This window comes from Triticum aestivum, chromosome 5B (assembly GCF_018294505.1).
Source record: "Triticum aestivum cultivar Chinese Spring chromosome 5B, IWGSC CS RefSeq v2.1, whole genome shotgun sequence".
Lineage (NCBI taxonomy): Eukaryota > Viridiplantae > Streptophyta > Magnoliopsida > Poales > Poaceae > Triticum > Triticum aestivum.
In genome coordinates, this window is record NC_057807.1 from 60,903,189 (window position 1) to 60,927,128 (window position 23,940).

Consider the following 23,940-nt stretch of genomic DNA (forward strand, 5'->3'; position numbering starts at 1 on the left):
ATTTGGATGTTATACATAGACCATCATATGCATATCATATTTATTCTTGCATTTTGTTGTGATCCTAGAAATCTTAAGCAACTCAAGGACCCAAGGAGAGAGTTGGAGGTTTCACAAAATTCAATTTGAATTTATTTCAAATTTGAAGAAAGGATCAATTTGATTTTATTATTTTTATCTCCAATTATTTCCAATAATCAAAATAAATGAGAGAAGATAATATAACTTCCTCAAGCTAAGAAAAATATTGGAGAAAGAATTTTAAAATCAAATTATGATTTATTGGCTATTTTATTTGAATTGGAAAATATTGCATTTTCGAAAACTGCATCTTAGTCCAGAAAAATGTTCATCTTGTCCTAAATAATAGGTTTGGACGATGAAAATTATTTCTGGAATTTTTAGAATTTTTTTAATATTTTTTTAGGATTTTTCTTTTGGGTGAAGTTCATTTAAAGAAAAAAAACTTCCCGCCCGATTGGGCCGAAGGCCCAGCCAAGCAGGCCGGCCCGCTACGCCACCGCCTCGCCCTCCCGTGCAGGGATCGGACTCGTCGGAGACTGGATCCGCCGCGCCGCCGTCGGCCGACTTGGGCACCAAGTCGGGGCCGAGCCCCCCGTTTATAAGCGTGCCGCCCCGCCGCCTCTCCTCCACCTCGCGCCGCACCCCGCCCGCAGTAGCAACAGCAGCAACCACTGCCGCCGCCGCTTTCCGCCGCCGTTGCCGCCCCTGAAGCACCGCGCCGCCGCCGCCGAAGCCCCGCGCCACCTGCGCACCCGCGCCGCCGCCCCGCACCACCTCTCGACGCCAGCGCCACCGCCGCCGTTGCCGCCGCCGTCGAACCGGCACGAACCGGTCAATCCGATATTTTTTCGGTTTAGTTTGGTTCAGTTGTTTTAGATCGGTTTAATTTAGGTTTTATTATTTAACGAACGCTCGTTCGTTCGTTCGTTTTAACGAATGATTTTTGCCGGTTAAGTTCTGTTAGCGAACGTTCGCGCCATAGGATTTTTCTTTTTAGTTTATTTTTGGCCAGGGACCTATCTGCGAATAATTTTATCGCGATTTAGGCCCTGATCTTTAAACTAACATAACTTTTTACTCGTTTATCCAAATTATGTGAAACCAGCGCCTAAATCTTGGTATTGTTCTGTTCTTTCCAGATAACTAACTTGAACATGATTTTTGTGCTGCAAATTTGAGTTTAGTCCAGATTAGTAAACGATCTTGTTTCATTCGTATTTTGAGTTTCGTTTCTCCGTTTGAGTTGAATCTTTTTGCAAATCATAGCTAATCACTTGTAACTACAGTTAAGATCTAATTCGCATGGTAATAATTCTGTTAGGTTTGACTTTTTTTAGTTTAATCCTTTTGCTTACGTATGCTATGGTTGATTTGGATCTTTTCTCGGTTTTCTCGTTACGTCGTTTAAGTAATTGCTTATGTATGCTATTGTTTGTCTACGCTAGATTACCAGGAGTGCCAAGCCTTTTAATACGAATCTTTAGAGTTTGCAGATCGTCAACAAGGCAAGTTACACCATGATCATACTCTTTTATACCCAGTTTTTAATATGCATTAGTATTGCCCCTCAAATATTTGCATGAGTAGGATTGGGAACATGTGGTTTGGTTGTAGTGTTGAGGTAGGATCCTAATACCTTTTGATCATCCCGAGAATATATGTTATGCTTATTTATTGCTTAGCCATGCTCGTAGACGGGGATTGGATCATGATTCACACATGGAAGTTTGAGAGTTATTTAATCATGGATAACATTAAGGTTGCAACTTTGATATACATCTGGGTAGATTGGTTGAAGCACCTGGGGAACCCAGTGTTTCCTGTTTTTGAGAAATCCCGGACCATCCGTGTGATTTGTTTGATGGAATGCCACCCAGGCTCAAAGGGATCATAAGATTATTCATGCTAGAAACTTCCGTGTGCAGCCACAAGCCATTATGGGCTCTTGCATAGTTGAGTAAGTTGCGTGAGCTCTTAAAGAGGTGGACTAGCAGATGTAGGGGAAAGTAGGTGTACTGGTCTGCCAGGAGTAGAGAGTTAATGTTTCAGAAAGACTTTGTCTCGATCATCCGATCATGGATGCGGTCGAGTCTTGTGGGGAAAAGTGCGCAAACCTCTGCAGAGTGTATAAACTAATCATGGTTAGTCGTGTCCCCGGTTATGGACATCTTGAGTATCTAGTACTTGAATCTATTGATGTGATCTCATCATGTTACTTTAATTAATTTGATTTGGGTTAATGATGATATTCTTAATTGGGATTTGAGTTGGGGTTACCTTCTCAAATATTGAGCAACTTGGGAGTAGTTAAATAAATTTATTTCTTTGTTGTAGGGAAAAACTAGCTTTATGCAAAATCATAAACTTACAGCCTCCACAGCCAAATATTGCATGTAGATGTAGTTCTTGCATTTCATTACTTTACACTGTAACCCTGCCAGCATATTCAATGTGCTGACCTACACGGCCGCAACATCTCATGTTGCAGACTACTCAGACGACGAATAAGGTGCGATAGGTCATTGTTTTGCACTCAGCTATGCCGTTGGAGTTGATGGACTCATTTACCTTTGAAGCTTCCGTAATTATTTACTTTAGATGGCCTTCAGCCATGATATTTTTGTGTAATCATACTCTTTATGAGGACTCGATGTAATAAGTGTATGATTGAAACTCTGTTATAATTCCTCGAGTACTGTGTGTGTCAGCATTACCGATCCAGGGATGACACTGATGCATAGAGACTTGACCGTTTGAGGTGTGGTCGCTACAAGATGGTATCAGAGCACACACTGACTGTAGGACGCGACCACTAGAATGATCCACTAAGTATCTGAACATTGGACTATCAAGCTTCACGGGGACTTTCTCTACATGTGTACTGGAAGAGGAGCGCTAGAAGATGAAAGTCTGGGTACATGGGAGGACATTTGTGGCAACAACGGAGCCTATTAATTTCTACCTGGATGCACCAAGCTGGAGTATAAGAAAGAGCATGGCAGCACATATCACCTTTGGACGCATATGTGAGGTGTATCACAAGGAGTTGGAGAATATCGTTTATCAAATACGTGGTCACCGAGATGACAAATGGGAGATGATTCGTACCAGGAGGGATGGATCAATTGCAGCCTACATTCAAGAGATGGAAGATCATATTCATCCACGGGAGAACCAACAAATTATCCACATGAAGAAGATCAAGAAGCTGATAAAGAGAAATAATGAGCTAGAAGAGGAACTCAAGTCTACACACGATGGATACGAAGAAGAGATTGCCGTACTACTGGAGAAGCATGAAGACATGAAGAGGTAGATGGGAATATCAGTGGAGAATATCAAGTGAGCAACAGAGATCCGTTCAGAGGACTACATCATCCTGGACGACACCGACACGGATAGTGATGCAAATGATGACAGCGATGACGACTATGTTGACGAAGCTGGAGCAGATATCATGGTGTCTTCTTCTGATGAAAATTTCTAGATGACCACCATTGTAACTAGTAGTTTTCCCTCCAAGTAGTTAGCAACGATCGAGTTTGTAATCATAGGTTAGACCGATTGTGCGATCTTGTGTGCTACTAAATGAAGTGAAATTGATTTTGTTTGTCTCATGAGCATATGGGTAGTGAATCTCTCTTATACCTCATTCTACTCTGTTTTCTCACCCCTTCTAACCCATCAGATGCCTCCGAGACGTGACAATGGATTTGCCTTCCCACCGGAGCTCACTCAGTTGATCCAGCAGCAGAATGCCTTGATGCAGATACTAGTTCAGAACCAGAACCAAGGCAACAACAACAACAACAACAACAACTCACCACCACCACCCTCTGTTGATCACCTAGCCTGCTTTCTAAGGTTAAATCCGTCGGTGTTCTCTAGTAGCACCGAGCCGATTGTTGCAGATGATTGGCTCCGCAAGATTGGAAGAGAGCTGACAACTGCAGGATGCACAGATGCGAAGAGAGTGTGTTTTGTCGCACATCAGCTTGATGGACCCGCAACATCTTGGTGGGAGAATTTCACAGCCACTTACCCCATTGACATTGTTACACGGGATTAGTTTCAGCAGGCTTTCCGTACTGCCCATGTCTCAGCAGGAGCTATGAGCATGAAGAAGTGCGAGTTTTGCAACTTGCGCCAAGGAGGACGTACAGTGGGCCAGTATGTGGATGAATTTAGCAAGTTAGCACGCTATGCCCCTGATGATGTAGCCACAGATGCTGCTAAGCAGGAGAAGTTTCTAGAGGGACTGAATGATGAGCTAAGCATGCAGTTGATGGTGGCAACATTCAACAACTACCAGGAGTTGCTAGACAGGGCTCTCATGATTGAATGCAAGCAGCAACAGATTAATAATCGCAAAAGGAAGTATGGACAGGGGGGGTGTGACACCCGGATAATTAAGCTATAGTAACCCTTTGCTAACATTGCCATGTCACCACTATTACTATAGTTAAACTTCCGAAGATTTAAATCCTGTTCAAATTCAAATTTAAAGTAAAGGCAAACATCAAAAGTTTTCAAACGTTAAAACTAAAATGTTCAAAATGCGACAAATAAATCCTAAGTCGTTATGGTGGAGGAACCACATTTTTGTAAAAGGACTAAATGCGCTAAAATGATTCAAACAGTAGCAAAAACAACTATTTAAACGCCTTTGGTATTTTATAAAATACTAAACTATTTTATATCGGGCCAAAAGCTTTTTACAGTAGTGGATTGTTCTGAAACGTTATTTTAGGGGCTATAGTCATCTTTTACTAAACTAAAATTTAAGCATGTAACTAAAATAAAACACAAGAGAAAATTAACAAGAACTAAAACTAAAACAAACAAAAAGAAGAAGAAGAAGAAAAGAGACCAAACCCTCCCCCGGGGCCAACTGGCCCAGCTGGCACCAGGCCAACAACCGGCCGGCCCAGCCCCTGGCGTATACCCCCTAGGGGCACCAAACCCTAGCCCCACGACCACCACTCCCCCCCCCACTCGCTCGCTTTCCCCCTCCCCCCGATCCAGATCTGGATCGGGGATGAAACCCCCTCGCCGTCGTTCCCCATCGCGCCCGACACCTTGCCGCGTCGGAGCCCCACCTCACGGCGGTGCTCGTGCTTGAGGAACCACCGCCTCGCCTCCTCCCCGATGTGCCCCGACGCTGCTTGCTGTCCCCGGTGCCACCTCGTCGATGCCGCATCACCACCCCCTGGAGGACGACCTCGCCGGACCTCCTCGCCGGCCTGCCTCCTCCTCCCCACCGGCCTGCTTCCTCTCCGCCGTCGTCCCCCGAGTCCTCCCCACGCCCCACTGCCTCGTGCCCTACAAACCCCGGTGAGGCTCCCGACCTCTCCTCCTCTCCTCCCACCGCGCCCCGGTGGCCCTTGCACCGGCCATCGCCCCGTGCGCCTCTGCGCTGCTCGCACCCGCGATGCCTACCTACTCCTCCCGCTTCTCCCCTGGTGCTGCTACCGCTGGAGCTCCACGCCAGCGCTCCGCCCTGCCCCCCTGCTCCCTGTGGCCACGCACTGCGTGCCATGGCCGCCGCCGTTCCGCTTCCCCCATGTGGTGACGCCCGGGTCCACCCCCGATGGCCGACGCCCACACTGGCCAAACGCCACCGCGCCCCGGTGGCTTCGCCTCGCCTCCCCGATCGGGCTCGGCCGTGCACAGGTGCGCCGCACCCGCGCCCGCTAAGGCCATGGGCCACTAGCAAACAGGGCCCACGCCCAGAACGATTTAAAAAAAGAAATAATAATAATAATGAATATAAATTTAGATAATTAATTAACTTAATTAATCATGTTTAATTAACATAATTACTTAACTAACCTAACTAATTTGTTAATTAAACTAATTAATTTGGTTAATTAGTTAACACAGTAGGACATGCGGGACCCACACGTTAGTTTGACGAGTCAACACCTCTGTTGACTGCTGACGTCATGTTGACATCATGATGATGTCAGCAAACACTGTTTTTGATAATGTTGAATTAAATTAATTAATTAGAATCTAAAAATGATTTAAAACTTTAGAAAATCATATAAAATAAACCGTAGCTCAGATGAAAATACTTTCTACATGAAAGTTGCTCAGAACGACGAGACGAATCCGGATACGCAGCCCGTTCGTCCGCCACACTTCCCTAACCTATCAAACTCGCAACTTTCCTCCTCCGGTTCCTCTGTCCAAAAATGCGAAACACCGGGGATACTTTCCCGGATGTTTCCCCCCTTCGCCGGTATCACCTACTACCGCGTTTGGGCACACCTAGCATCGAGCTTTGTCATGTCATGCATCGTTATGCATATGTTTGCATTATATTCATTGTTTCTTCCCCCTCTTCTCTCCGGTGGACTACGAGACCGATGCCGCTGCTGGTGCCCAGTTCGACTACGGAGTTGACGACTCCTTGCCAAAGCAACCAGGCAAGCCCCCCCTTGATCACCAGATATCGCCTATTCTTCTCTATACTGCTTGCATTACAGTAGTGTAGCATGTTACTGTTCGGTTACTCCTATTCTGTTGCATAGCCTGTCATTGTTGCTACAGTCATTGATACCTTACTCGCAGTCCTAAATGCTCAGTATAGGATGCTAGTTTGTCATCATTGGCCCTACATTCTTGTCAGTCTGCCTTGCTATACTATTGGGTCGTGATCACTTGGGAGGTGATCACAGGTATATACTATACATATATACATACTATATAGATGGTGACTAAAGTTGGGTCAGCTCGTTGAGTACCCGCAAGTGATTCCGATGTGGGGGCTGGAAGGACAGGTGGCTCCATCCCGGTAGAGATGGGCCTGGGTTCCCGACGGCCCCCGACTGTTACTTTGTGGCGGAGCGACAGAGCAGGTTGAGACCACCTAGGCGAGAGGTGGGCCTGGCCCTGGTCGGCTCCCGCAATTACTTCAAAATAACACGCTTAACGAGATCTTGGTATTTGATCTGAGTCTGGCCACTGGACTATACGCACTAACCAACTACGCGGGAAAGATATGGGCACTCGACGTCGTGGTATGAGCCGAAGCCTTCGTGACGTCAGCGACTGAGCGGCGCGCGCCGGATTGGAACCTAAGCCTGCTCTTGTATTAAGGGGGCTAGTTCTGCTTCCGGCCGCATTCGCAACATGCAGGTGTGCAATGGGCGTTGGGCCCAGACCCCTGCGCGCATAGGATTTAGACCGGCGTGCTGACCTCTCTGTTGTGCCTAGGTGGGGGCTGCGACGTGTTGATCTTCCGAGGCCGGGCATAACCCAGGAAAGTGTGTCCGGCGAAATGGGATCGAGCGTGTTGGGTTATGTGGTGCACCCCTGCAGGGAAGTTTATCTATTCGAATAGCTATGTGAGCTGTGTCCCTCGGTAAAAGGACGACCCGAAGTTGTACCTTGACCTTATGACAACTAGAACTGGATACTTAATAAAACACACCCAGACAAGTTCCACAGACAACCCGGTGATCGCTTTTCCACAGGGCGACGAGGGGAGGATCGCCGGGTAGGATTATGCTATGCGATGCTACTTGGAGGACTTCAGTCTACTCTCTTCTACATGTTGCAAGACGGAGGCTGCCAGAAGCGTAGTCTTCGATAAGATTAGCTATCCCAGGCTTATTCTGGCATTCTGCAGTTCAGTCCACCGATATTGCCTCTTTACACATATACCCATGCATATGTAGTGTAGCTCCTTGCTTGCGAGTACTTTGGATGAGTACTCACGGTTGCTTTTCTCCCCCTTTTCCCCCTTCCCTTCTACCTGGTTGTCGCAACCAGATGCTGGAGCCCAGGAGCCAGACTCCACCGTCGACGATGACTCCTACTACACTGGAGGTGCCTACTACTACGTGCAGGCCGCTGACGACGACCAGGAGTAGTTTAGGAGGATCGCAGGCACGAGGCCTGCGCCTCTTTCGATCTGTATCCCAGTTTGTGCTAGCCTTCTTAAGGCAGCCTTGTTTAACTTATGTTCGTACTCAGATATTTTTGCTTCCGCTGACTCATTTATGTACGAGCACTTGTATTCGAGCCCTCGAGGCCCCTGGCTTGTAATATGATGCTTGTATGACTTATTTTACTTTTAGAGTTGTGTTGTGATATCTTCCCGTGAGTCCCTGATCTTAATCGTACACATTTGCATGCATGATTAGTGTACGATTGAATCGGGGGCGTCACAAGTTGGTATCAGAGCCGACTGCCTGTAGGAATCCCCCTTTCCAACTCCTTGGCCGAAGTTGAGTCTAGTCATTGCAAAACTTTTACTAACATGGTTGTGTGGCTTACGGGCCCACGTCGCCATTTGGGTGGTAGTAGGATCTTTTACTTCTCGACCGTTACTCTGGGACTCTGATCTCTCTTCTATTCGGGTTAAATGGCTTTGCTAACTCTAACTCTAGGTTCTCATAAATACTTTCTCCCGGAGAGCCCCTTCATTCCAGATGATGGCCTGCTTCACCAGAAGATTCCGAAGATACTCTTTGATATTCTCTTGAGACTTTGTGCCCACCAATTTTGCTATTCCTGACCACCAATAAATCCTTATGGAAAACTACTTACACTTGCCATTCATACGATCATCCCCCGTTGATCTTGTTACTACAAGATACCCCAAAGTTTTCTCTATTGTTCCGAGAATACTTTGTGCCTACTGCCTTGCAGTTCCTTGTCGCCTGAATACACCTACAAATTAATCCTCACACTTACCGAGGATTTGTTTCTCCCTAGTTGTTCAGGCGTTTCACAAAATTCTTCGAAATATTATCCGATTTTTCGAGAATCCTCTGTAGCCTATGGCTCTAGAAATTCTTGCCTGCCTGCATTATGGATAAATCCAAATGCCTAGCATTATTCATTGACATCCTTTGCACTATCATTGTGAGACCGTTGATTCATTATGATGCGGATGTTCGCAATCATCAGTCGCAATTAGAATTCATCCTTCTGGCTCAGACGTCATTTTTGAACATGAGCTGGTTCTCGACCAATCAATTGCCATCGGTTGTACCCCTAAGTCTATTCAGCTTATCCATCCGTAATCAGAGCGTTTGCTTCCTATCCTTTGATTTGGAATCATAATTTCTTTGCATTTGAGCTTCGAATTATTCATATGATTCCATAACCATTGCATTTACATTCTTTTCTCTTCTGGTTGAGTACCGATACTCACATCAGATCCTTTGTGGACCATCAAGTCCTTTGTTGGATTGTTATCGACAGTGTCCTTCATATTTAATCACCTTGTGAGTTATTTCCCTGATACATAATGCCTTTGGTAAATTTATCCTCTGCTTTCTCAACCAGGTGCTGCTTTCGAGCTTGTATGAATTACTCCTGAAGTTGTGGTATATGTTTCTAAGGTGCCCCGATGGGTTGAACATATACCTTCCTTAATTTGTGTGAACGCAAAAGTCTTCTTGGGTCATAACCTTCTGGTATTCCGCCAGTTAAACTTTCAAACTCTAAACATTCTTAACCGAGAGCAGTAAATGAGAAGTTGTGTATTGGAGAAGTGGGAGTCGACCTTGAACCTTGCGTTCATGCCCATGGACACGATGCTGGTCTTGTCATGGATGCTTCTCTTAGACCCTCTTTGGTATAAGTTCATCTTATATATGGGAATTGGTCTTTTGCAACCATGGTTCTGACCATATTTTCTTCTTGATTCCATTTCTCAGACAAGATGAAGTACTTGTCTTCTGCAGATCATTTCACGTGTCCACCGTCTACTCTGCTCTACCGTTGAGTATTACACTCTGGTATCTCGAGAATATCAATGAACTACATAACTTCTTGTGAGTTCTTCATCAACTATTATTTCTCGATGATTACAATTTTCTCCGGGTTTTGAGTTGTTTTTCACTCGAAACACCGATAACTGAATCGAGTCCGTTCTACGGTTCAACTACTCTTTGTAGTCCTTATTACCTGCGAGTTGTACTCACTGATGTCATTCCCAACCGATTGGCTACATCATCATCGTCATGTTAAAGCTTAAACTGTGCTACCTGGTCCTTATTCCCAGAGCACAACTTTCGATGATGAGCTAAGCTTACGTCGATCTTCCTTGTCTTACCGTTTCACATCAAACAACAAGCTTGATTCCGAGTTTGTGTCGTATCCGTGGTTTCAATAACTTTTCGCTCCATCCTTCCTTTTGCTTGATGTCGTCGATGAGCGATTATATCTTCATGAAACCTCTTGACAAATGTGTCATGATCATCATCAACATTCTGAGCTCTTCCAGGATATCAATCGAATCCGTGATGAGAAATACCATCCTTGCCCCTCGATGATTTGTGTTATCATCGACAACATTCTTGCCTTCCCCCAACACAAACTTGTTCATGTTTTGTGTTGTACCTTGATTTCCTTGCTATCTGGCTTAGGTTATGTTCTACCTTGTAGTATTATTGTCTTCTGAATCAAGAATGTTGCGAGGATTGCTCCACCTCTTAAGAATTATTGGTATAGTGATACTTCTTGCCATCTACATTCATCTCTTGGTCCCCGTGTTGTTTCTAACCGGAAAACCGACAATTGAACTATGATGTGCGAATTCAAAACTTCTAGCAACCCTATTGCTTTGAAGTTATTGGTCGATATTTCATTCTTAGACCGTTGGTTATTGAATCACCATTCTAACATTGGCCATGCTACCTAAGCCCATATTTTGGGTGCACCTTTCAACCAATGTTTAATTGTGTATGTTTTCCTCGAGCATACATCATTATACCATTCGATTTGGCAATGTTATCTCCTTGTTCACATGATTGTGGAAATCCATCTTCTTGGAATTCTCAATGGATTGGCTTTGAGTCCATCAGTCACCTCCTCACCCTTTCCTTGATTTAATGATGAACTCTTATTTTGAAACTCGCTTCCATAAGTTCATTTCCCGAGGATCTTACAATGTCATCTCGTCAATTTGTGTTGCACCTTTTCTTCTCAGGCATACTGAGTCTGAGGTCCATCCTGAGTCTGAGGTCATTTGACAGCAATCAAATCTGAATCTCGGTCAGATATGATGGTTGGTACATTTTTCCAAGAGTTATAACACTAGTCTTTTATGACCCGGTAAGGTGATGTCATGCCCCGCACACCTGGCCGAAGGACCTACTGTTATAGTTTCCTTATTAGCAAGGTTATCCAATCTTCCATGAGGAAATTGTAAGACTTATTCTACAAGTTGTTCCTAATGGATCCTTCTTGTATCCAAGGTCTGACCTTTGCTTGAAGACCATGTCGATGCTATCTTGAAGCATGTATGTGGTAATCCGATTTTCAATAAGAGCATTTGGATCACAATGCTAAATTTTCTTTATCATTTATCCTAACACCGTTGGGTAATATCATGAGATTCCTTCCCCCTTACCTAAATGGTTTTCTACTTTCTATCCTATCATGGATATCATGCTCCGCTTGTCCTTGGGAAGGATATACCCCCGAAATATGTGTGTATACACATTTTCCCTTCCATTGTTCTGTTTAAACCTGATAACCACTTTTCCTTTCCATTGGATTGTTTAAACCTTAAAAAAAGGCAACCTAGTGCATGTAGCTCCCACTTGCGCAGAGTCCAGGGAAGGGTCCGACCACTTTGGGTCTATAGTACGCAGCCTTTCCCTACATTTCTGTAAGAGGTTGTTTCCAGGACTTGAACCCATGGAAACAGCCTCTTACAGAAATGTAGGGAAAGGCTGCGTACTATAGACCCAAAGTGGTCGGACCCTTCCCTGGACCCTGCGCAAGCGGGAGCTACATGCACCGGGTTGCCCTTTTTTTTAAGGTTTAAACAATCCAATGGAAAGGAAAAGTGGTTATCAGGTTTAAAAAGAACAATGGAAGGGAAAATATTTCCCTGCTTATGTAAACACCTCGTTGTACAATTCTATCAGCAAGACCATGTTACTATTGTTGATGACATTCCGGTAGCCACCGATGGACGAGAACTTTGCCAATTGGTCCGCCTTGTTCAACGAGAAGGAAAATGGTTCTCTTCGTCCCTCGCCCTTGGTACCGACGTTGTTGCCGACATAACTGGCAGGACATGCCTTGCTGTCATGACCGTGCAAGATGTCACCGTTCCTCCTACTTTTAATCCACATGGTAGGCCCATAACCCACAGTTCCACGGAATCGAAACCTGACTCTCCTGTACACCCCCTGTTCCCAAAGTTATTCCTCGCGCGTGGCCTCATATGTAATTCACAAGCCACCTTCCGAGAGATCGTCAATTCTAGTATCAGACACAAAACTAATTCCCATTGCTCTGAACCCCTTTCATGCGCTGTTTCAGGTAACGGTGATTGTCTATCCGCTTGAAACTTCCCATGATACCTCTTTACTTTGTTCTCAATATATTTGTAAGTTTCAACTCGAGAGTTGCTTTCGCCACCTTCCCCGATGCTATTGACTAGATAGTTAACCTTGCAGAGGTCTGTTCTCCCGGAATGCCCACTCTTTATTCTTTCATAAGTACGATGGAGTTCCTGAAGAAAGGACACCGACTTCATCATGATGACCTAAAGTAGAGAAATGAAGACATCAATACATTGGAACGGCCTCTTTGAGAAGAGCAAGCCAGGATGAGAAGACCCGCTAGATTCGTTACCAAACCTTCCCCCTTTCACTACCTCTTAAATCTCGGGATGAGATTTCTTGTAGTGGAGGAGATTTGTGACGCCCGGATAATTAAGCTATAGTAACCCTTTGCTAACGCTGCCACGTCACCACTATTACAATAGTTAAACTTGCGAAGATTCAAATCCCGTTCAAATTCAAATTTAAAGTAAAGGCAAACATCAAAAGTTTTCAAACGTTAAAACTAAAATGTTCAAAATGCGACAAATAAATCCTAATTCGTTATGGTGGAGGAACCACATTTTTGTAAAAGGATTAAATGAACTAAAATGATTCAAACAGTAGCAAAAACAACTATTAAACGCCTTTGGTATTTTATAAAATACTAAACTATTTTATATCGGGCCAAAAAGTTTTTATAGTAGTGGATTGTTCTGAAACGTCATTTTAGGGGCTATAGTCATATTTTACTAAACTAAAATTTAAGCATGTAACTAAAATAAAACACAAGAGAAAATTAACAAAAAGTAAAACTAAAACAAACAAAAAGAAGAAGAAGAAAAGAGACCAAACCCTCCCACGGGGCCAACCGGCCCAGCTCGCACCAGGCCAACAACCGGTCGGCCCTGCCCCTGGCCTATACCCCCTGGGGGCACCGAACCCCAGCCCCACGACCACCACTCCCCCCCTCCCCCACTCGCTCGCTCTCCCCCTCCCCCCGGTCCAGATCTTGATCGGGGATGAAACCCCCTCGTCGTCGTTCCCCATCGCGCCCGACACCTTGCCGCGTCGGAGCCCCACCTCGCGGCGGTGCTCGTGCCCAAGGAACCACCGCATCGCCTCCTCCCCGATGCGCCCCGACGCTGCTTGCCATCCCCGGCGCCACCTCGTCGACGCTGCATCGCCACCCCCTGGAGGACGACCTCGCCGGACCTCCTCGCCGGCCTGCCTCCTCCTCCCCACCGGCCTGCTTCCTCTCCGTCGTCGTCCCTGTCTTCCTCCCCACGCCCCACTGCCCCGTGCCCTACAAACCCCGGTGAGGCCCCGGCCTCTCCTCCTCTCCTCCCACTGCGCCCCGGTGGCCCTTGCACCGGCCATCGCCCCGTGCGCCTCTGCGCTGCTCGCGCCCGTGATGCCTAGCTACTCCTGCCGCTTCTCCCCTGGTGCTGCTACCGCTGGAGCTCCACGCCGGCGCTCCGCCCTGCCCCCTGCTCCCTGTGGCCACGCACTACGTGCTGTGGCCGCCGCTGTTCCGCTTCCCCATGTGGCGCCGCCCGGGTCCACCCCAGATGGCCGACGCCCACCCTGGCCAAACGCCACCGCGCCCCGGTGGCCTCGCCTCGCCTCCCCGATCGGGCTTGGCCATGCACGGGTGCGCCCGTAAGTGCACTGTTGGCGCCCGCGCCCGCTAAGGCCATGGGCCACTAACAAACAGGGCCCACGCCAGAACGATTTAAAAAAGAAATAATAATAATAATGAATATAAATTTAGTTAATTAATTAACTAAATTAATTAACTTAATTAATCATGTTTAATTAACATAATTACTTAACTAACCTAACTAATTTGTTAATTAAACTAATTAATTTGGTTAATTAGTTAACAGAGTAGGACATGCGGGACCCACACGTCAGTTTGACCAGTCAACACCTCTGTTGACTGCTGACGTCATGTTGACATCATGATGATGTCAGCAAACACTGTTTTTGATAATGTTGAATTAAATTAATTAAATAAATTCTAAACATGATTTAAAACTTTAGAAAATCATATAAAATAAACCGTAGCTCAGATGAAAATACTTTCTACATGAAAGTTGCTCAGAACGACGGGACGAATCCGGATACGCAGCCCGTTCGTCCGCCACACATCCCTAACCTATCAAACTCACAACTTTCCTCCTTCGGTTCCTCTGTCCAAAAACACGAAACACCGGGGATACTTTCCCGGATGTTTCCCCCCTTCGCCGGTATCACCTACTACCGCATTTGGGCACACCTAGCATCACGCTTTGTCATGTCATGCATCGTTATGCATATGTTTGCATTGTATTCATTGTTTCTTCCCCCTCTTCTCTCTGGTAGACTACGAGACCGACGCCGCTGCTGGTGCCCAGTTCGACTACGGAGTTGACGACTCCTTGCCAGAGCAACCAGGCAAGCCTCCCCTTGATCACCAGATATCGCCTATTCTTCTCTATACTGCTTGCATTACAGTAGTGTAGCATGTTACTGTTCGGTTACTCCTATTCTGTTGCATAGCCTGTCATTGTTGCTACAGTCATTGATACCTTACCCGCAGTCCTAAATGCTCAGTATAGGATGCTAGTTTGTCATCATTGGCCCTACATTCTTGTCAGTCTGCCTTGCTATACTATTGGGCCGTGATCACTTGGGAGGTGATCACAGGTATATACTATACATATATACATACTATATAGATGGTGACTAAAGTCGGGTCAGCTCGTTGAGTACCCGCAAGTGATTCCGATGTGGGGGCTGGAAGGACAGGTGGCTCCATCCCGGTAGAGATGGGCCTGGGTTCCTGACGGCCCCCGACTGTTACTTTGTGGCGGAGCGACAGGGCAGGTTGAGACCACCTAGGCGAGAGGTGGGCCTGGCCCTGGTCGGCTCCCGCGATTACTTCAAAATAACACGCTTAACGAGATCCTGGTATTTGATCTGAGTCTGGCCACTAGCCTATACGCACTAACCAACTACGCGGGAAAGATATGGGCACTCGACGTCGTGGTATCAGCCGAAGCCTTCATGACGTCAGCGACTGAGCGGCGCACGCCGGATTGGAACATAAGCCTGCTCTTGTATTAAGGGGGCTAGTTCTGCTTCCGGCCGCGTTCGCAACATGCAGGTGTGCAATGGGCGATGGGCCCAGACCCCTGCGTGCATAGGATTTAGACCGGCGTGCTGACCTCTCTGTTGTGCCTAGGTGGGGCTGCGACGTGTTGATCTTCCGAGGCCGGGCATGACCCAGGAAATTGTGTCCGGCAAAATGGGATCAAGCGTGTTGGGTTATGTGGTGCACCCCTACAGGGAAGTTTATCTATTCAAATAGTCGTGTCCCTCGGTAAAAGGACAACCCAGAGTTGTACCTTGACCTGATGACAACTAGAACTGGATACTTAATAAAACACACCCAGACAAGTTCCACAGACAACCCGGTGATCGCTTTTCCACAGGGCGACGAGGCGAGGATCGCCGGGTAGGATTATGCTATGCCATGCTACTTGGAGGACTTCAGTCTACTCTCTTCTACATGCTGCAAGACGAAGGCTGCCAGAAGCGTAGTCTTCGATAAGATTAGCTATCCCCCCCTTATTCTAGCATTCTGTAGTTCAGTCCACCGATATTGCATCTTTACACATATACCCATGCATATGTAGTGTAGCTCCTTGATTGCGAGTACTTTGGATGAGTACTCACGGTTGCTTTTCTCCCCCTTTTCTCCCTTCCCTTCTACCTGGTTGTCGCAAGCAGATGCCGGAGCCAGGAGCCAGACGCCACCATCGACGACGACTCCTACTACACTGGAGGTGCCTAATACTACGTGCAGGCCGCTGACGACGACCGGGAGTAGTTTAGGAGGATCCCAGGCAGGAGGCCTGTGCCTCTTTCAATCTGTATCCCAGTTTGTGCTAGCCTTCTTAAGGCAGCCTTGTTTAACTTATGTTTATACTCAGATATTGTTGCTTCTGCTGATTCGTTTATGTACGAGCACTTGTATTCGAGCCCTCGAGGGCCCTGGCTTGTAATATGATGCTTGTATGACTTATTTTACTTTTAGAGTTGTGTTGTGATATCTTCCCATGAGTCCCTGATCTTAATCGTACACATTTGCGTGCATGATTAGTGTACGATTGAATCGGGGACGTCACAGGAGGTACACTTCAGGAGCTCAGCAGAAGCCCCGCTATTACCCGTACTTAGGAGGACATAACCACAACCATGGAGGACATACGCACAATGGAGCTAGTTCGCACAACCATAGTGACCCCAAGAATGGCAATGGGAATGGAGGAAGCAGCAGCCAGAACCGTTCCAACCCTTCAACACCAGCAAGAGGGATCTGGGCCACATTACCTGTTTCAAGTGCCAGAAGACCGGACATTATGCTACTGAATGTCCTGAAGCTAAGAATGGAAATGGCAATGGAGATTCTGCCAAGAAGACCAACCCCTTCACCAAAGGTCAGGTGAACCACATCAGCGTGGAGGAGATTGAGGATCAACCCGACGCAGTTGTCCATAAGTTTTTGATTAATGCATTTACCGCACTTGTTCTTTTCAATACTGGTGCCTCGCATTCATACGTATCAAGGGGATTTGTGGATAAGTATGACCTGCCAACTGTAGCCCTTAAGTCACCTATGTTAGTAAGTTCCCCAGGAGCAGAGTATATGGCTAGTAGGGGATGCTATCAGTTGCCACTAACCATAGGTAGACATGTTTTCCCCACCGACCTGATTGTTCTGGAGTCACAAGGATTGGATGTGATACTAGGAATGGATTAGCTATCCAAGTTTGAAGGAAACATCGACTGCGCCAGTAAATCAATTCTTCTCACCACCCCAGAAGGAAAGAGGATCAAGTGTGTATCCCGGCATGCGCCGAAGAGGACTCAGGTGAGTTCCTTATCAGGAGTTGTACAAGAGGAAGTACCTGTGGTGAAGGATTACCCCGATCTATTTCCCAGGAGTTACCAGGCATGCCACCAGATCGAGACATTGAGTTTTTGATTGAGCTATTGCCAGGCACCGGACCAATATCAAAGAGACCGTATATGATGCTAGCAAAGGTTCTGGAGGAAATTAAGACGCGGATAGAGGAGTTACTAGAGAAAGGTTACATTCGACCAAGTTCATCACCTTGGGGAGCCCCAATGCTTCTAGTGGAGAAGAAGGATGGATCTTTCAGGATGGTTGTTGATTATCATGCGCTGAATGAGGTGACAATCCAGAAAAAATACCCTCTGTCGATGATCAATGATTTGTTTGACCAGTTGCAACGAGCTAAAGTTTTCTTCAAAATCGATCTTCGATCAGGTTATCACCAGTTGAAGATCCAAGAGCAGGATATACCTAAGACAACTTTTACCACAAGGTACGGGCTATATGAGTATACCGTTATGTCATTTGGTCTAACTAACGCACCTTCCTATTTCATGAATATGATGAACAAATTGTTTATGGACTTTTTGGATAAGTTCGTCGTGGTGTTCATTGATGATATATTGGTCTACTCGAAGAATGAAGAGGAGCATAAGGTGCATTTGCGTTTGGTTCTTGAGAAGCTCAGAGAACACCAGTTGTATGCCAAGTTCAGCAAATGTGAGTTTTGGTTAAAGGAAGTTGGATTTCTCAGACATGTTATATCTGGAGAAGGAATAGCAATAGACCCTACCAAGGTTACTTCTGTCACTAAATGGGTGGCACCCACATCAGTTGGAGAGATCAGAAGTTTTCTTGCACTCGCAGGTTATTATCGGAGGTTTATCGAGAATTTCTCCAGGATCGCAAAGCCCATGACGGAGTTATAGAAGAAAGACACCAAGCTTAAATGGACTGAGGAGTGTGAAGCCAATTTTCAAGAGTTGAAGAAGCGCTTGGTTACAGCCCAGTGCGGATTCTCCCTGACCAACATAAGGATTACCAAGTATATTGCAACGCTTCACGACAAGGACTTGGAGCTGTACTTATGCAAGAAGGAAGAGTTGTTTCATATGCCTCACAACATCTTAAACCTCATGAGCTGAACTATGCTATGCAGGATTTGGAGTTAGCAGCCGTAGTGCATGCGCTGAAGACATGGCGACACTTTCTCATTGGAAACCATTATGATGTATACACGGATCATAAGATTTTGAAATACATCTTCGCATGGAAGGAGTTAAACCTCAGGAAAAGGAGATGGTTGGAGCTTCTTACCTCTTGAGCATGTGTTGGTTTTTCCCTTGAAGAGGAAAGGGTGATGCAGCAAAGTAGTGTAAGTATTTCCCTCAGTTTTGAGAACCAAGGTATCAATCCAGTAGGAGGCTCCTCCCAAGTCCCACGCGCCTACACGAACAAACAAGAACCTCGCAACCAACACGATTAAGGGGTTGTCAATCCCTTCATGGAAACTTGCGAAAGTGAGATCTGATAGAGATAATATGATAAGATAAATATTTTTGGTATTTTTATGATATAGATTGGAAAGTAAAAGATGTAAATAAAAGTAGATGGAAAACTTATATGATAAAATATAGACCCGGGGGCCATAGGTTTCACTAGTGGCTTCTCTCAAGATAGCATAAGTATTACGGTGGGTAAACAAATTACTGTCGAGCAATTGATAGAAAAGTCCATAGTTATGAGAATATCTAGGCATGATCATGTATATAGGCATCACGTCCGCAACAAGTAGACCAAAATGATTCTGCATCTACTACTATTACTCTACACATCGACCGACTCCTGCCTGCATCTAGAGTATTAAGTTCATAAGAACAAAGTAACGGATTAAGCAAGATGACATAATGTAGAGGGATAAACTCATACAATATGATATAAACCCCATCTTTTTATCCTCGATGGCAACAATACAATATGTGCCTTGTTGCCCCTGCAGTCACTGGGAAAGGCCACCGCAAGATTGAACCCAAAGCTAAGAACTTCTCCCATGGCAAGAAAGATCAATCTAGTAGGCCAAACCAAACTAATAATTCGAAGTGACTTGCAAAGATACCCAATCATACATAAAAGAATTTAGAGGAGATTCAAATATTTCTCATAGATAAACTTGATCATAAACCCACAATTCATCGGATCTCGACAAACACACCGCAAAAATAGTTACATCGAATAGATCTCCAAGAAGAGGAAGGAGAACTTTGTATTGAGATTCAAAGAGAGAGAAGAAGCCATCTTGCTAATAACTATGGACCCGAAGGTCTGTGGTGAACTACTCACAACTCATCGGAGAGGCCTTGGTGGTGATGGAGAGGCCCTTCATGGTCGATTCCCCCTCCGACGGAGCACCGACGAAGGCTCCAAGATGGGATCTCGCGAATACAGAAGGTTGCGGCAGTGGAAATAGCTTTTCCTGGTGCTCCTGGATGTTTTCGGGGTACGTAGATATATATAGGCGAAGGAAGTCGGTCAGGGGAGCCATGAGGGGCCCACGAGGCTGGGGGGCACGCCCACCCTTACTGGGCGCACCGGCCACCCTCGTGGCCTCCTCGGCTGCTTCTTGATATCCACTCCAAGTCTCCTGGATTGTGTTTGTTCAGAAAAGATCGCTCCCGAAGGTTTCATTCCGTTTGGACTCCATTTGATATTCCTTTCCTTCAATATACCGAAATAGGCAAAAAATAGCAATTTGGGTTGGGCCTCCAGTTAGTAGGTTAGTCCCAAAAATGATATAAAAGTATAGAGTAAAGCCCATAAACATCCAAAACAGGTAATATAATAGCATGGAACAATAAAAAATTATAGATACGTTGGAGACGTATCAAGCATCCCCAAGCTTAATTCCTGCTGGTCCCCGAGTAGGTAAATGATAAAAACAGAATTTTTGACGTGGAATGCTACCTAGCATAATTCTCAATGTAATTTTATTTATTGTGGCATGATTGTTCAGATCCAAATGATTCAAGATAAAAGCTTATAAAACATAAAAATAGTAATAGTTTGAAGCATACTAACAAATAATCATGTCCTATCAAAATAGCATAGCCAAAGAAAGTTTATCCCTACAAAATCATATAGTTAGGCCATGCTTTATCTTTATCACACAAAATACTCCCATCATGCATAACCCCGGTTTCAGCCAAGCAATTGGTTCATACTTTTTAACGCGCTTCAGCTTTTTCAACTCTTACGCAATACATGAGCGCAAGCCATGGACATAGCACTATATGTGGTATATGGTGGTGGTTGTCAGGACAAAAAAGGGAGAAGATAATCTCACATCAACTAGGCGTATCAACGGGCTATGGATATGCCCATTAATAGATATCAATGTGAGTGAGTAGGGATTGCTATGCAACGGATGCACTAGAGCTATAAATATATGAAAGCTCAACAAAAGAAACTAAGTGGGTGTGCATCCAACTTGCTTGCTCACGAAGACCTAGGGAGTTTGAAGGAAGCCCATCATTGGAATATACAAGCCAAGCTTAGTATATGAAAGTGACAACATAAGAGACTCTCTATCATGAAGATCATGGTGCTACTTTGAAGCACAAGTGTGGAAAAAGGATAGTAACATTGTCCCTTCTCTCTTTTTCTCTCATTTTTTTATTTGGTGGGCTTATTTGGCCTTTTTTATGGGCTTCTTTGGCCTCTTTTATTTTTATAAAGTCCGAAGTCTCATCCCGACTTGTGGGGGAATCATAGTCTTCACCATCCTTTCCTCACTTGGGACAATGCTCTAATAATGAAGATCATCACAGTTTTATTGATTCACAACTCAAGAATTACAACTCAATACTTAGAACAAAATATGACTCTATGTGAATGCCTCCGGCGGTGTACCGGGATATGTAATGAATCAAGAGTGACATGTATGAAAAATTATGAAGGTGACCTTGCCACAAATACAATGTCAACTACATGATCATGCAAATAGCAATATGACAATGATGGAGTGTGTCATAATAAACAGAACGGTGGAAAGTTGCATGGCAATTTATCTCGGAATGGCTATGGAAATGCCATAATAGGTAGATATGGTGGCTTTTTTTAGGAAGGTAAATAATGGGTGCATGATACCGGCGAAGGTTGCGCGGCATAATAGATGCTAGCAAAGTGGAAGGGTAAGTGTGCATATATCCATGGACTCACATTAGTCATAAAGAACTCACACACTTATTGCAAAAGTCTACTTGCCCTCGAAGCAAAGTACTACTACGCATGCCCCTAGAGGGATAGATTGGTAGGAATATAACAATGATGTCAACTACATGATCATGCAAAGAGCAATATGACAATGATGGAGCGTGTCATAATAAACGGAACGGTGGAGAGTTGCATGGCAATATATCTCGGAATAGCTATGGAAATTCCATAATAGGTAGGTATGGTGGCTGTTTTGAGGAAGGTAAATAATGGGTGCATGATACCGGCGAAGGTTGCGTGGCATAATAAAGGCTAGCAAAGTGGAAGGGTGAATGTGCGTATGTCCATGGACTCACATTAGTCATAAAGAACTCATATACTTATTGCAAAAGTCTACTTGCCCTCGAAGGAAAGTACTACTATGCATGCTCCTAGGGGAAGGGTTGGTAGGATTTAACCATCATGTGATCCCGACCTCCACTCATAAGGAAAACAATAAAAGAGCATCGCATGCAACAAATTTGTTACATAACTTTTACCATACGTGCATGCTACGGGACTTGCCACCTTCAACACAAGTATTTCTCAATTTCATAATTACCCAATTAGCATGACTCTAACATTACCACCTTTATATCTCAAAACAATTATCAAGCATCAAATTGATCATAGTTTTTAATGCACTTTCTATGATAGTTTTTATTATACCCAACCTGGATGCTCATCATTCTAGGACCAAATTTATAACCATAGCAAATATCATGCTATTCTAAAAGACTCTCAAAATAAAATAAGTGAAGCATGAGAGATCATCAATTTCTTCAAAATAAAGCCACTGCCGTGCTCTAGAAAATATAAGTGAAGCACTTAAAGCAAAACTATCTAGCTCAAAAGATAGAAGTGAAGCACATAGAGTCTAATAAATTCTAAATCATGTGGGTTTCTCCTAAAAGGTGTGTACAGCAAGGATGATTGTGGTAAACTAAAAATCAAAGACTCATATCATACAAGACGCTCCAAGCAAAACACATATCATGTGGTAAATAAAAATATAGCTCCAAGTAAAGTTACCGATAGACGAAGACAAAAGAGGGGATGCCTTATGGGGCATCCCCAAGCTTAGGCTTTTGGTTGTCCTTGAATATCTTGGGGTTCCATGGGCATCCCCAAGCTTAGGCTTTTGCCACTCCTTATTCCATAGTCCATTAAATCTTTACCCAAAACTTGAAAACTTCACAACACAAAACTCAACAGGAAATCTCATAAGCTCCGTTAGTGCAAGAAAGAAAAACCACCACATATGGTACTATAATGAACTCGTTCTTTATTTATATTGGTGTTAAACTTACTGTATTTCAACTTCTCTATGGTTCATACCCCCCGATGCTAGCCATAGATGCATCAAAATAAGCAAACAACACACGAAAAACAGAATCTATCAAAAACAGAACAGTTTGTAGCAATCTGTTACTTTCGAATACTACTGGAACTCCAACAATCCTACCAAAATAGGAAGTCATAGGTAATTTGTCTATTGATATACAGCAAAAATAATCAACGCAAAAGCACGTTTCTGTGATGTATTGAATTGTTTCTCGTGCGCACAAAGTTTCTGTTTTTCAGCAGAATCAAATTAACTTGCATTCAAGGTTATCCTATAGGTTCTACTTGGCACAAACACTAATTAAAACATAAAAACACATCTAACCAGAATCTAGATTGATTATTTATTACTAAACAGGAACAAAAATAAAATTGGGTTGCCTCCCAACAAGCTATCGTTTAACGCACCTAGCTAGGCATAAAAGCGAGAATAGATCTAAGCATTGCCATCTTTGGCATTTGGAAAGAAAAGATAAAATTTCTTATCTATAGCATTTATCCTTCTATTTTGGGAAAGCACATGGCCATTAATGGAGGAAGAAAGATTAAGCACGTTACGGAAATTTGCATCTAGGCTAGCTTTCATCTCTTTAATAATTTTGTTTTGATAAAAGCATAAGAGAGTGGTGGATTCAACCTTATCATTCATGGGGTTCCCAAATATAGTTTTCATTTTTTCATAGATATCTATAGGATCTCCTTCAAGAAAACCATCTTCAAACATAGAATCTAAAACTTGCTTAAACGAAGGTTGTAACCCAACATAAAAACTTTTTCGGTAAATCTCAATTTGATATTGTGGCACATAACTAGCTTGAATCCTTAATAGCCTATCCCAACCATCTTTTAAAGACTCATCAAGTAAATAACAAAAAATTCCGGAGTCCTCTTCATTAAAATTATTTAAATTCTCACTGGTAACCCCGATAGGTCTTTCTAAAGCATCGTTATTAAGGAGTTTAGAGAGGATAGAGGGACTATCCAAAGTACTAGAACTTGGAAGCACACCCTTAGCTCTTTTTGACTCAGCCATGGCAATGAAACAAACAATCTATCACACGAGCACACAAGAGACAAGCGAAAGAGAGAGAGGAGAACGGAAAAGAGAGGGTGAAGAAA